We start from the raw sequence: 13,261 nt of genomic DNA, 5'->3' as shown, positions 1-13,261 counted from the left end.
GAATAATAGTAGAGAGAATGATTTATTTCAGCTTTTATTTCTTTTATCACATTCCCAGTGGGTCAGAAGTTTACATACACTCAATTAGTATTTGGTAGCATTGGCTTTAAATTGTTTAACTTGGGCAAACGTTTCAGGTAGCCTTCAACAAGCTTCCCACAATAAGTTGGGTGAATTTTGGCTCATTCCTCCTGACAGAGCTGGTGTAACTGGGTCAGGTTTGTAGGCCTCCTTGCTCGCACACGCTTTTTCAGTTCTGCTCACAAATTTTCTATAGGATTGAGGTCAGGGCTTAAGCCATTTTGCCACAACTTTGGAAGTATGCTTGGGGTCATTGTCCATTTGAAAGACCCATTTGTGACCAAGCTTTAACTTCCTGACTGATGTCTTGAGATGTTGCTTCAATATATCCACATAATTTTCCTCCCTCATGATGCCATCTAGTTTGTGAAGTGCACCAATCCCTCCTGCAGCAAAGCACCCCCACAACACAATGCTGCCACCCCCGTGCTTCACGGTTGGGATGGTGTTTTTATTTTATCTTTATTTAACTAGGCAAGTAAGTTAAGAACAAATTCTTATTTTCAATGACGTCCTAGGAACGTTGGGTTAACTGCCTTGTTCAGGGGCAGAACAACAGATTTTAACCTTGTCAGCTCGGGGATTCAAACTTGCAACCTTTCGGTTACTAGTCCAACACTCTAACCACTAGGCTACCTGCCGCACAATTATGGCCAAACAGTTCTATTTTTGTTTCATCAGACCAGAGGACATTTCTCAAAAAAGTACGATATTTGTCTCCATGTGTAGCTGCAAACCATAGTCTGGCTTTTTTATGGCGGTTTTGGAGCAGTGGCTTCTTCCTTGCTGAGCGGCCTTTCAGGTTATGTCAATATAGGACTCGTTTTACTGTACTGTAGATATAGATACTTTTGTATCTGTTTCCTCCAGCATCTTCACAAGGTTCTTTGATGTTGTTCTGGGATTGATTTGCACTTTTCACACCAAAGTACGTTCATCTCTAGGAGACAGAACGCGTCTCCTTCCTGAGCGGTATGACAGCTGTGTGGTCCCATGGTGTTTATACTTGCTCCCAGGGATGAACCAGACTTTTTTGTCTGAGGTCTTGGCTGATTTCTTTTGATTTTCCCACGATGTCAAGCAAATAGGCACTGAGTTTGAAGGTAGGCCTTGAAATACATCCACAGATACACCTCCAATTGACTCAAATGATGTCAACTAGCCTATCAGAAGCTTCTAAAGCCATGACATCATTTTCTGGAATTTTCCAAGCTGTTTAAAGGCACAGTCAACTTAGTGTATGTAAACTTCTGACCCACTGGAATTGTAATACAGTGAGTTATAAGTGAAATGATCTCTGTAAACAATTGTTGGAAAAATGTATTGTGTCATGCATAAAGTAGATATCCTAACTGACTTGCCAAAACTATAGTTTGTTAACAAGAAATTGGTGGAGTGGTTGAAAAACTAGTTTTAATGACTCCAACAAAAGTGTACTTAAACTGTATATACTGCACTCTAGTCTGTACTATATTATACTCTACTTTTCTTTACAGTACTACTTATTGGACTGTACTCTTCTGTGCTCTACTCACTGTACTCTATTCACTGTACAGTACTGTGCTGTACTCAGTACCAGGGATTGGAACCGGTTCAGGGAACAGAACCAAACACTGTAAAAGAATGACATTTTTCAAGGAACAGAAACGGAACCGGGAACAAAAGTGATCCATACTGTTCCGGGACAGAATCATTATTTTAAAAGCATGGAAACCGGTTAATAAAGTTATTTTATGTTCTAGGCATTCTCTCTAGTCTCACAAAAACATGCAAGAAAGCCCTCTCTTTCATTCAGAAACTTATTCCAGCATCTGCAAGGAAGCTGAAAATCTTTACCACTGTGTGTGTGTGTGTGTGTGTGTGTAGGCTACCTGCCCCTTCCCCCTCTGAAGCAAAGCATAGACTACTGTACTGACGTTAGAAGCATGAGGAGATTTTTAATAAGCTAGAGAATAATGGATTAACTTTTTCAATGCTAGTTAAGAATACTATAGGCCTAGTTATCAAGTTCCACATTAGATTTATTAACTACAAAAAGGTAAGATGTGTTTTTCATTCTGGTGCCTCTCTGCACTCACAAGCTTGTTAGCTCGCTAGCTCCAGCTTGTGCTAACTCGCTAGCTAGCTCAAAGAACATTAAAAGTTCCTTCATAGAAGCCACTTCTCCTAGGTATAATTCTGTGGACCTAATTCAGATAATACATCCTCTCGCTCTCTCCCCACCTGTAAAATGTCTGTCACATCTTGCGCCATAGGCTACACCTTTGTCTGTCATTCTGGCATGTAAACAACTAGCTTGCCTGCTATAGCTGCACTGATTGGTGAAGTAATTTAATGAGCTAAATGTAAAAAATATTGATTTCACAGGTTAAAAAAGGAACAGAAAGGAACGATATAAATCAGTACTTTTTGGGAGTTTCGAACCGGTTCAGAACTTTATTTAGCTGGTCGGAATTGTGGAACGTAACGAAAAATATAGTGCTTGTGTTCAGAATGAAGCAATTGGACACTGATTTTGTTTCCAACACCTGCTCAGTACTGTACTGTATTGTACTGTGCTCTACTCACTGTACTGTACTGTGCTCTACTCACTGTACTGTACTGTGCTATCCAAACTTGTGAAACATACATACAGTGCATTAGGAAAGTATTCAGACCCCTTCACTTTTTCCAAATTCTGTTACATTACAGCCTCATCAATCTACACACAAACTCCATAATGACAAAGCAAAAACAGACTTTAATACATTATTGCAAATGTATAAAAAATATGAAATGAAATATTACATTTACACAAGTATTCAGACCCTTTACTCAGTACTTTGTCAGCGATTACAGCCTTGAGTCTTGGGCATGACGCTACAAGCTTGGCACACATGTATTTGGGGAGTTTCTCCCATTCTTTTCTGCAGGGGCTCCCGAGTGGTGCGGCAGTCTAAGGCACTGCATCTCGGTGCTAGAGGTGTCACTACAGACCCTAGTTCGATTCCAGGCTGTATCACAGCTGGCCGTAATTGGGAGTCCCATAGTATGGCCCAGCGCTGTTAGGGTTTGGCTGGGGTAGGCTCTCATTTGTTCTTAACTAACTTGCCTATTTAAATAAAGGTTAAAATTCAATTAAAAAGATCCTCTCAAGCGCTGTCAGGTTGGAGGAGAGCGTCGCTGCACAGCTATTTTCAGGTTTCTCCAGAGATGTTCGATCAGGTTCAAGTCCGGGCTCTGGCTGGGCCACTAAAGGACATTCAGAGACTTGTCCCGACGCCACTCTTGCGTTGTCTTGGCCGTGTGCTTAGGGTCGTTGTTCTGTTGGAAGGTGAACCTTCACCCAGTCTGAGGTTCTGAGCGCTCTGGAGCTGGTTTTCTTCAAGGATCTCTCTATACTTTACTCCGTTCATCTTTCCCTCAATCCTGACTAGTTTCCCAGTCCCTGCCACTGAAAAACATCCCAAAAGCATAATGCTGCCACCACCATGCTTCACTGTAGGGATGGTGCCAGGTTTCCTCCAGACGTGACGCTTGGCTTTCAGACCAAAGAGTTCAATCTTGGTTTCATCAGACCAGAGAATCTCCGCTTCCGTCTAGCCACTCTACCATAAAAGCCTGATTGGTGGAGGACTGCAGAGATGGTTGTCCTTCTGGAAGGTTCTCCCATCTCCACAAAGGAACTCTGGAGCTCTGTCAGAGTGACCATCGGGTTCTTGGTCACCTCCCTGACCAAGGGCCCTTCTCCGCCGATTGCTGTTTGGCTGGGCGGCCTACTCTAGGAAGAGTCTTGGTGGTTCCAAACTTCTTCCATTTAAGAATGATGGAGGCAGCTGTGTTCTTGGGGACCTTCAATGCTACAGACATTTTTTGGTACCCATCCCCAGATCTGTGCCTCAACACAATTCTGTCTCTGAGAATTTCTTCGCCCTTATGGCTAAGTTTTTCCTCTGACATGCACTGTCAACTGTGGGACCATATATAGACAGGTGTGTGCCTTTTCAAATCATGTCCAACCAATTGAATTTAACACAGGTGGACTCCAATCAAATTGTAGAAACATCTCAAGGATGATCAATGGAAACAGGATGCACCTGAACTCATAGCAAAGGGGCTGAATACTTATGTAAATAAGGTATTTCTGTGTTTTATTTGTAATAAATTTGCAAAAAATTTTTTTTTAATTCTGAATGCACTGTATATGATAGGTTCAGATTTGGTCCAGTCTGGTCAATCTGTGGATGTTAACAGGCATTGGTGGACTGACCAAATGTAAACTTTTCAACATCCATGGACATCCGCTGTTGGTCGGTTCTCAGTGGGCGAGGATGCTGGATACAGTAAATGGAAAGAGAGGGGGCTCATGGGAGAGGTGTCAGTAAGAACTGGGAGAGGTGACATTAACTGGAGAGTGAGTGAGTGAGTGAGTGAGTGGGTGAGTGAGTGAGTGAGTGAGTGAGAGAGAGATTGTCCAGACAGACTATTTTAACACTCTTGGTTTGACCCCTAGACAACAGAAAGACAAAGAAAACAGTTATGAGCAGAACATAACAGTATGCAGGTGGAAGGGAGGACAGTAGCAGGTGACCCAACTGGTTTGGTACTATTATGATTTCTCATTATAGCCAATTAATTTGCAGTAATAACGTTACTGATTTTTGGGTAATTCTGTTACTAATCACTTCATAATTGATAAACAAAATTGATATCAGTTAAATCACTATAACTAAATTGGTAGATTTACCATTACTTTATACTTCTGTGAACTTTCAGTATACTCCCTCCTCATGAGGGAGAGAAATTAGAAAATATCTTAAAGATATCTGGGTTTTTGGTAACGGAATTACAAGGCACAAGGCAATATTTCCTAAACTTACAGAAGGTAAACAATTTCTCCAAAACTAAATATACGTGTTGATATTTGTTGGCAGGGGTCTTAACGTCAACATTATTATGTTTTAATGTATTTCTGATACCTATCAAGAAATCAGATGGAAAATGGTAAAAAAAAATATGTTTTATCTATACCTTCATTTCAGATTTAATTTGACACCCAATTAGATATGCTCCTATGACTTCATATGTTGGTGCTCATGGGTCTTTTTCAATGGAAATTACTGTAATCTTTTGTTTACATCCATGTGACGTCTACTGCCAAAAATCCAAAGCTTAACTTGAAAATAAATATTTGGTTTCTGTGAACTTGATAGATCAGATATACAGTGCAGCCAGCCAACATTTTTGTGCAAAGTGATTAGACACAAGTTGCACAGACAGTGAGGCCCATGGCTGGAATGTGTGCTGTGTTGCACAGCTGAGTGCAAAGCCTAGTTTACTCCCCCACTAACCGTGCTGGGAGCGCCTCCCTCTCCAGAGCTGCTCTACAGTCTTCAACTCTCACTGGGCAGCGGTGTCTCTATAAATAGGCCGGGTCCAGCTGCTGGGGTGGGTGAGGATGAGGGCGAGGGGGTGGGATAAGGATAAGGGATTTAAATAGGAACTTTCAGGCTCTCACAGAGAATATAGGCTGAGTACCCTACCGTTCAGGACGTCCCTTCCCATCCTCCGTTCTGTTCTCCCTGCAGGTCCTGCTCCCTTTCCTCATGGTATTGTACAACGTCTACAATGTCCTTGTCAATAAATCATACAAAACACAATGTCCTAAACACTAGGCTACAACCACGATCCAGAGAAAACACAAACACTCTAAATGAAATAACATGGTGAGATCCTAAGCAGAGCAACATGGCAGCAGGCTATTCTCTGTTAGGTAGAATGTAGTCAGGGCAGCATATGACATGTCTGAGCATCATCAGGCTGTTCCTAAAGCAGATGGGAACAGCTGTGGATGTGGTGTCTGGAGTTCAGTGGGGTTCATGAAGCAATAGATCTACTGACAGCCAGCCTACTACTGTATAATCCTCTTATGGCTCTCCTTTCGCCCCATTCTGCCATCCCCCTGACAATACCAGCAGCATAATCTACCATTGACTGAGTCACCTTAACTACACAGAAGACGGCAGGACTCTGGACTCATAAATATAACATACTGTGAAGAGAGGTAACCTCTGGAACTGGTTGCAGTTGATTCCTGGCAGTGGGTCACACGCACCCCCCATATTCTCTCTCCACACCGCTGGCTGCTTTAGAGAATGACAGTGACGTAGCGCTGAGCGGTTGCTTGCTAACCACTCCAGGAGGCATCGAAGCAGCAGAACGATGGGAATAGACGGGTTAAGTGTTCAGCAGACAGAGATCAGGGCAGCAGCGGCTGTAAGAGGCTGCTCAGACAGACAGGAGAGCTGTTTACTGATCCACATCAACATACAGCAGCGGCCATTGTGGCGCAGCAGCAGTACCCAGACAGTCAGACACTGGAAAAACCCCACAAGGCCAAGCAAGCGCTTCAACTCATTCAGACAGGATCAGACGTGACAGCACAGAAACTCTCGTTTCAGAATTTGCCACAACATAATCATGCTTCTGAGTGGATAACACAGTTAAATAAATCATTTCAGGTGGATGTGTTGTGAAGGGGCAGTCACATTGTTAATCCTACACACAAACAACACAGTCATTAACCTAATGCACCCTGACAATTGTTGCTACGCTAGGCCCAGGCATCTCTAATTATATGGCTGGAGACAAAAACGTGATACCAGATGACATCAAAAGTATTGGCTATTATGTATAGGCCTGGAAGCAGAGGTTCAATGAACTGCATGTAGGAGGCTGCAGCCTGATGCATTCACTCCATAAGACTAAGCCATTGAACTCATGATAATGACAGTGATCTTCAATGTCAACAATCTTTTTCTCTATTGTGTTTGGCTGCTCGCTAATTTGATATTTATAAAATTAAAGGCAAACCTGAACAACAATCAAGTTGATTTTAAATCCAAGAGGGTCATGTAGTCTTGGTTTGTTTTCCTAATGCCTTGCAGTTGCATACAAAACTGTCAGTTCTCCTCTAGCTTTTGAGAGCCCCACTCCCTCAACCTCTCCACTCCCTCAACCTCTCCACTCCCTCAACTTCTCCACTCCCTCAACCTCTCCACTCCCTCAACCTCTCCACTCCCACCTCCATGCAGCCTCTGGCCCTGAGGGGGACATAGGAGATGCCGTGCTGTATCAGCAGAGCTCTGGAGCACGAAGGCCTTTAATAAACCTCCACTACTTCCATCTAGCCTCTTCCAATGAGAAGAGAGACAGCCTATAGGGAGGTCTGTGACCTGGCAGTGTGTTGCCAGGACAACAACCTCTCCCTCAACGTCAGCAAGACAAAAGAGCTGATCGTGGACTACAGGAAGCTGAGGGCCGAGCACACCCACATCGATGGGGCTGTAGTGGAGCGGGTTGAGAGATTCAAGTTTCTCGTTGTCCACATCACTAAGAAATTAACATGGTCCACACACACACCACCACAGTCGTGAAGAAGGCACAATAACAATTATTCTCCCTCAGGAGGCTGAAAAGATTCAGCATGGGCCCTTAGATCCTCAAAAAGTGCTACAGCAGCACCACTGATAGCATCTTGACTGGATGCATCACCAGTATGGCAACTGCTTGGAATCAGACCGCAAGGCGCTACAGAGGGTAGTTTGTGTGGCCCAGTACATCACTGGGGCCAAGCTCCCTGCCATCCAGGACCTCTATACCTGGCAGTGTCAGGGGAAGGCCCTAAAGATTGTCAGAGACTCCAGCCACCAAACTCATGGACTGTTCTCTCTGCTACCGCACAGCTGGACCAAGTTGGGAACCAACTAAGACTGCTAAATAGTTAATCAAATAGCTGCCTGGACTATCTGCATTAGGGCTGTCCCCGACTAAAAATATTTTTTTCCGGTTGACCGAAAGTTGTCTGTTCTTTCGACCAATTGATTGCTAGAAAATTTTAAACGTGTATTTTTCCATATATAAACATGGTTTTTATTTTTTATTAAACACTTCCATTTTGTCCTCTCCGGAGGACAAATATATATATATATATATTTTTTTTTTACATATTTTCTGCTACATACACAGTACCAGTCAAAAGTTTGGACACACCTACTCATTCAAGGGTTTTTCTTTATTTTTACTATTTTCTACATTGTAGAATAATATTGAAGACATCAAAAATATGAAATAACATATATGGAATCATGTAGTAACCAAAAAAGTGTTAAACAAATCAAAATATATTTTATATTTGATTCTTCAAAGTAGCCACCTTGATGACAGCTTTGCACACTCTTGGCATTGTCTCAATCACCTTCACTTTTGACTGGTACTGTACATACATTTTACATACACATGTTGCATTCATGGTACTTTTATATAAAGCAATGACATAACAATAATACATTACCAAACATAAGCTCTTTAATCCCACCCCTCAGCCACTCTCAGCCCATCCCAACAACATCGCTGCAACCCTTGTTTGGTTTCCATGTGCAATATATTTTAATTGCGCTGTGATGTTTTACATAAATGTTGAACCTTTTTTTTAAAAATCTTTTACCCCTTTTTCTCCCCAATTTCATGGTATCCAGTATCCAGTAGTGTCTACTGTCTTGTCTCATCGCTGCAACTCCCGTACGGACTTGGGAGAGGCGAAGGTCGAGAGCCATGCGTCCTCCGTAAACACAACCCAACCTAGCCGCACTGCTTCTTGACACAACGCATATCCAACCCGGAAGCCAGCCTCACCAATGTGTCGGAGGAAACACCGTACACCAAGCGACCTGGTCAGCGTGCACTGCGCCCGGCCCGCCACAGGAGTCGCTAGTGCGCGATGAGACAAGGATATCCCTGCCGGTGAAACCCTCCCTAACCCGGACGATGCTGGGCCAGTTCTGCGCCGCCCCATGGCCCTCCCGGTCGCAGCCGGCTGCGGCAGAGCCTGGGCTCGAACCCAGAATCTCTGGTGGCAGTGCCTTAGACCACTGCGCCACCCGGGAGGCCCATAGGTTGAACCTTTCTAATCGTATACTATCCACAGATTGTGAGCTAAAGTTGAAAACCTTTCCTACGAGTATTATTATATTATTTATTGACTATGGTTTTCCAAATCGCCCAACACTGCTATTTGTTTATTTAACTTTAAGTGAATGTTGTGATTTTTATACATTCCTAAACCTGTGACCAGAAACAAGCTACCAGAATAAGGGACCTAGTGATTCTGTCTCTTCGCAGCTGAGATTGTCAAGATTGTCATATGCCCCATATATATAGCATTTTGTTGGTGGCAAGAATTTTGTATAATAATTTAAATTGAATTGAAAAACTCAAAGCGTTGAATCAAGTGTTGTTTTTTGAACCAGTTCATAAACCATGTGCCATGCCATGTATTTTAATAAAATCAACTATATCCATTGAGCTTGTCTGATGCTTTAAGCTTACGGTTTGATGCATGAAGATGGGCCAGAGATCTAGATAACCAGAAGGAGAAAAAGAAATGTAACCTGACCCAACTATTCTCCTCCCTCTCCTGCTGGCTTTTGCAGATTCTGCCATCACTCTCCTGAAGTTGCTGGTAATACCTACACGAGGAGTCAGCAACCTTTCTCATGTGGAATGACCATTTATCTAACCTTTTCTATCGATCTGCGTGCCTGTTATGGTTTTCATATGCACATCTTTGTGAAACAGTTTAATTTAACTTATAATATCGTCTTCATTTTTCAAAATCATTGTCATGTGGTTAATCAACATTCTATCCAAATCTAAATGAAAAATGACACAAACCTAAAAAGTAACTTCTATTGCTATTGCCAACTATGTAAAAATAGCACACATAAAGCCAACAAATGAAAACATTGCAGCCTGCAGGTAGAAAATATCCTGATAAAAATAAATATCCTATAAAAATCACATTGGCTACGCATGACCTGTCTGCAACTAACTTGAAACATTGTATCAAGTATTAACTTAGGTCTCCCCCCTGCCAGAATCCACCCCCCCCCCCCCCCCCCCCCCCCCCCCCCCCCGCCCCCATGCTGAGTGGTTATCGAAAGGAAGAGAGCTGGAAAGATTTTTCAAATAGTATACATTGAGGAACTATTGTCATTCTGAATGGATGTAAAAACAGACTGCTTGCAGTTTGAGGTGAAGAAAACATTACTTTGAGAAGCTCCACAGGTCATCAGTGGTGGTGTGTTAAGCCAATCAGAAATACTATACTATATTTATATGCCTACATTTGCTCGCAGGCCAGGTAGCCTTTAGGCCTACTTCTATGTGTGCACGTCCTTACTCAACATTGACAGGAGCGCTCCAAACAAAAAACAATGACTAAATTTACAGAACTCATAAATGGAATTAAAGAAACCAAAACTTGTTTCTCACAAGTGTAGCATAGGTTGTGCACTCTGCAAACAACGTGTCCAATCAGACAAGGATTACAGAAAGACTGGAATAATAATATTGAATGCATTAAAAGAAATGACCATAACCAAAGTAACAAACATTGTAGATTAGAAATTATAGGAATTAACGTTAAATGTACTACTGGTGATATATGTAATGGGGAATTGATATACACTAACAATCAAATGCAAACAATTCACACAATGAAGTTATGAAACAATGAATGTGCACTAATTGTCGGGAAAGAGCGCATTCTGGAGAAAGAAGTGCATTGTGCATCTGGGCGCATGGTCAATCAGATGTCTGCATTCAGTCAGGGAATTCATACTTCTTGCGCTTTATGGAGCAGTGCAGCACTGTTGTCAAGGAAGTGAGTTTGTGTTTATACAGGATGTACCACCCCACCTACTGTCAACTAATCATGTCAATTCGGAGCTATACATAGCCTTCCGCATTGTTACAGAATTTGGGAGACGCCTGGCGATGCGGTACAGAGATATTTGTTACAGCTCGACTAAAACAGTCTGGGTCGACCAACAGCCTAACAACCAAACAATCGACTAATTGGGGTCAGCTCTAATCTGCATTGACCCTTTTTGCACTAACCCATCACATACGCTGCTGCTACTGTTGATGATCTATCCTGTTGCCTAGTCACTTTACCTCTACCTATATGTACATAATGCATCTACCTCCATTACCTCGTACCTCTGCACATCGACTCGCTACTGGTACCCTATGTACAATGGCAAGAAAAAGTATGTGAACCCTTTGGAATTACCTGGATTTCTGCATAAATTAGTCATCAAATTTGATCTGATCTTCATCTAAGTCACAACAATGGACAAACATTGTGTGCTTAAACTAATAACACACAAATTATTGTATTTTCCTTGTCTATATTGAATAGATCATTCAAACATTCACAGTGTAGGTTGGAAAAAGTATGTGAACCCCTAGGCTAATGACTTCTCCAAAAGCTAATTGGAGTCAGGAGTCAGCTAACCTGGAGTCCAATCAACGAGATGAGATTGGAGATGTTGGTTAGAGCTGCCTTGCCCCATAAAAAACACTCACAAAATGTGAGTTCTCTACTCACAAGAAGCATTGCCTGATGTGAACCATGCCTCGAACAAAAGTGATCTCACAAGACCTAAGATTAAGAATTTGTTGACTTGCATAAAGCTGGAAAGGGTTACAAAAGTATCTCTAAAAGCCTTGAAGCTCATCAGTCCACAGTAAGACAAATTGTCTATAAATGGAGAAAGTTCAGCACTGTTGCTACTCTCCCTAGGAGTGGCCGTCCTGCAAAGATGACTGCAAGAGCACAGCGCAGAATGCTCAATGAGGTTAAGAAGAATCCTAGAGTGTCAGCTAAGGACTTACAGAAATCTCTGGAACATGCTAACATCTCTGTTGACAAGTCCACAATACGTAAAACAAGAATGGTGTTCATGGGAGGACACCACGGAAGAAGCCACTGCTGTCCAAAAAAAACATTGCTGCACGTCTGAAGTTTGCAAAAGTGCACCTGGATGTTCCACGGCGCTACTGGCAAAATATTCTGTGGACAGATGAAACTACGGTTGAGTTGTTTGGAAGAAACACACAACATTTTGTGTGGAGAAAAAAAGGCACAGCACACCAATATCAAAGCCTCATGGTTTGGGGCTGCATTGCTGCCTCAGGGCCTGGACAGCTTGCTATCATCGTCGGAAAAATGAATTCCCAAGTTTATCAAGACATTTTGCAGGGGAATGTAAGGCTATCTGTCTGCCAATTGAAGCTCAACAGAAGTTGGGTGACGCAACAGGACAACGACCCAAAACACAGAAGTAAATCAACAACCGAATGGCTTCAACAGCAGAAAATACGCCTTCAGGAGTGGCCCAGTTAGAGTCCTGACCTCAACCCGATTGAGATGCTGTGGTATGACCTCAAGAGAGAAGTTCACACCAGACATCCCAAGAATATTGCTGAATTGAAACAGTTTTGTAAAGGTCCAAAATTCCTCCTGACCGTTGTGCAGGTATGATCCGCAACTACAGAAAATGTTTGGTTGAGGTTTTTGCTGCCAAAGGAGGGTCAACCAGTTATTAAATCCAAGTGTTCACATACCTTTTCCACCCTGCACTGAATGTTTACACGGTGTGTTCAATAAAGACATGAAAACATATAATTGTTTGTGTGTTATTAGTTTAAGCAGACTGTGTTTGTCTATTGTTGTGACCTAGATGATCAAATTTTATGAAAAATGTATGAAGAAATCCAAGTATTTCTAAAGGGTTCACATACTTTTTCTTACCACTGTATATAGCCAAGTAATCTTTACTCATTGTGTATTTATTCCTCGTTATAATAAAAAAAATTCTCCCTGCATTGTTGGGAAGGGCATGTAAGTGTTTCACTGTTAGTCTACACCTGTTGTTTACGAAGGACCTGACAAATACATTTTATTGTATTGACGTTCAAAACAACTTGTGTTTTCCAGACACTGTAGTTCATCTTTACTGTACAATGCTATAATTACTAGATTGACATGTCTCTTTAAATGAAAGCAACTGAAAAGTGAATGTATGCCTGGGTGATTCTAATGGAACCAGTTTTAAAATGTCTGTAGCAAAACCATGATGCATCTGCAAAAATCAACTATCATTCTGAGGACTAAGATGTCTAGTTTTTGGGAAAGTGTTTTATTTTAAATAGATTTTACATGTTCGCCTGAATTTTTTTGAGCCAGGTGAAATTCTCAGGTCATTTTATACAATTTTCTTTAGAAAAAAAATTATTTGAATAACAAAATCTGTTGCTGTAGTTTGTCCATAAATCATTAAAATTGTATACTAGT

General features: G+C 41.9%; 1 protein-coding gene and 1 long non-coding RNA gene across 3 annotated transcripts in view; both read right to left on the bottom strand.

Annotated features, from left to right (window-relative positions):
* LOC115172542 (reticulon-1-A) overlaps window positions 1-13,261 on the bottom strand; it is a 50,362-nt gene that overhangs the window by 22,462 nt on the left and 14,639 nt on the right. The gene's annotated exons all lie outside the window — the stretch shown is intronic.
* On the bottom strand, window positions 5,071-6,446 carry LOC115172548 (uncharacterized). The gene is made up of 3 exons (XR_003871453.1): window positions 6,114-6,446; window positions 5,604-5,693; window positions 5,071-5,503 (listed from the first exon to the last, which is right to left on the bottom strand). It is a non-coding gene; the product is annotated as an uncharacterized LOC115172548 (long non-coding RNA).

The sequence above is a fragment of the Salmo trutta genome, chromosome 33, assembly GCF_901001165.1.
Source record: "Salmo trutta chromosome 33, fSalTru1.1, whole genome shotgun sequence".
Taxonomy (NCBI): domain Eukaryota; kingdom Metazoa; phylum Chordata; class Actinopteri; order Salmoniformes; family Salmonidae; genus Salmo; species Salmo trutta.
This window is presented reverse-complemented; position numbering and strand designations above follow the sequence as displayed.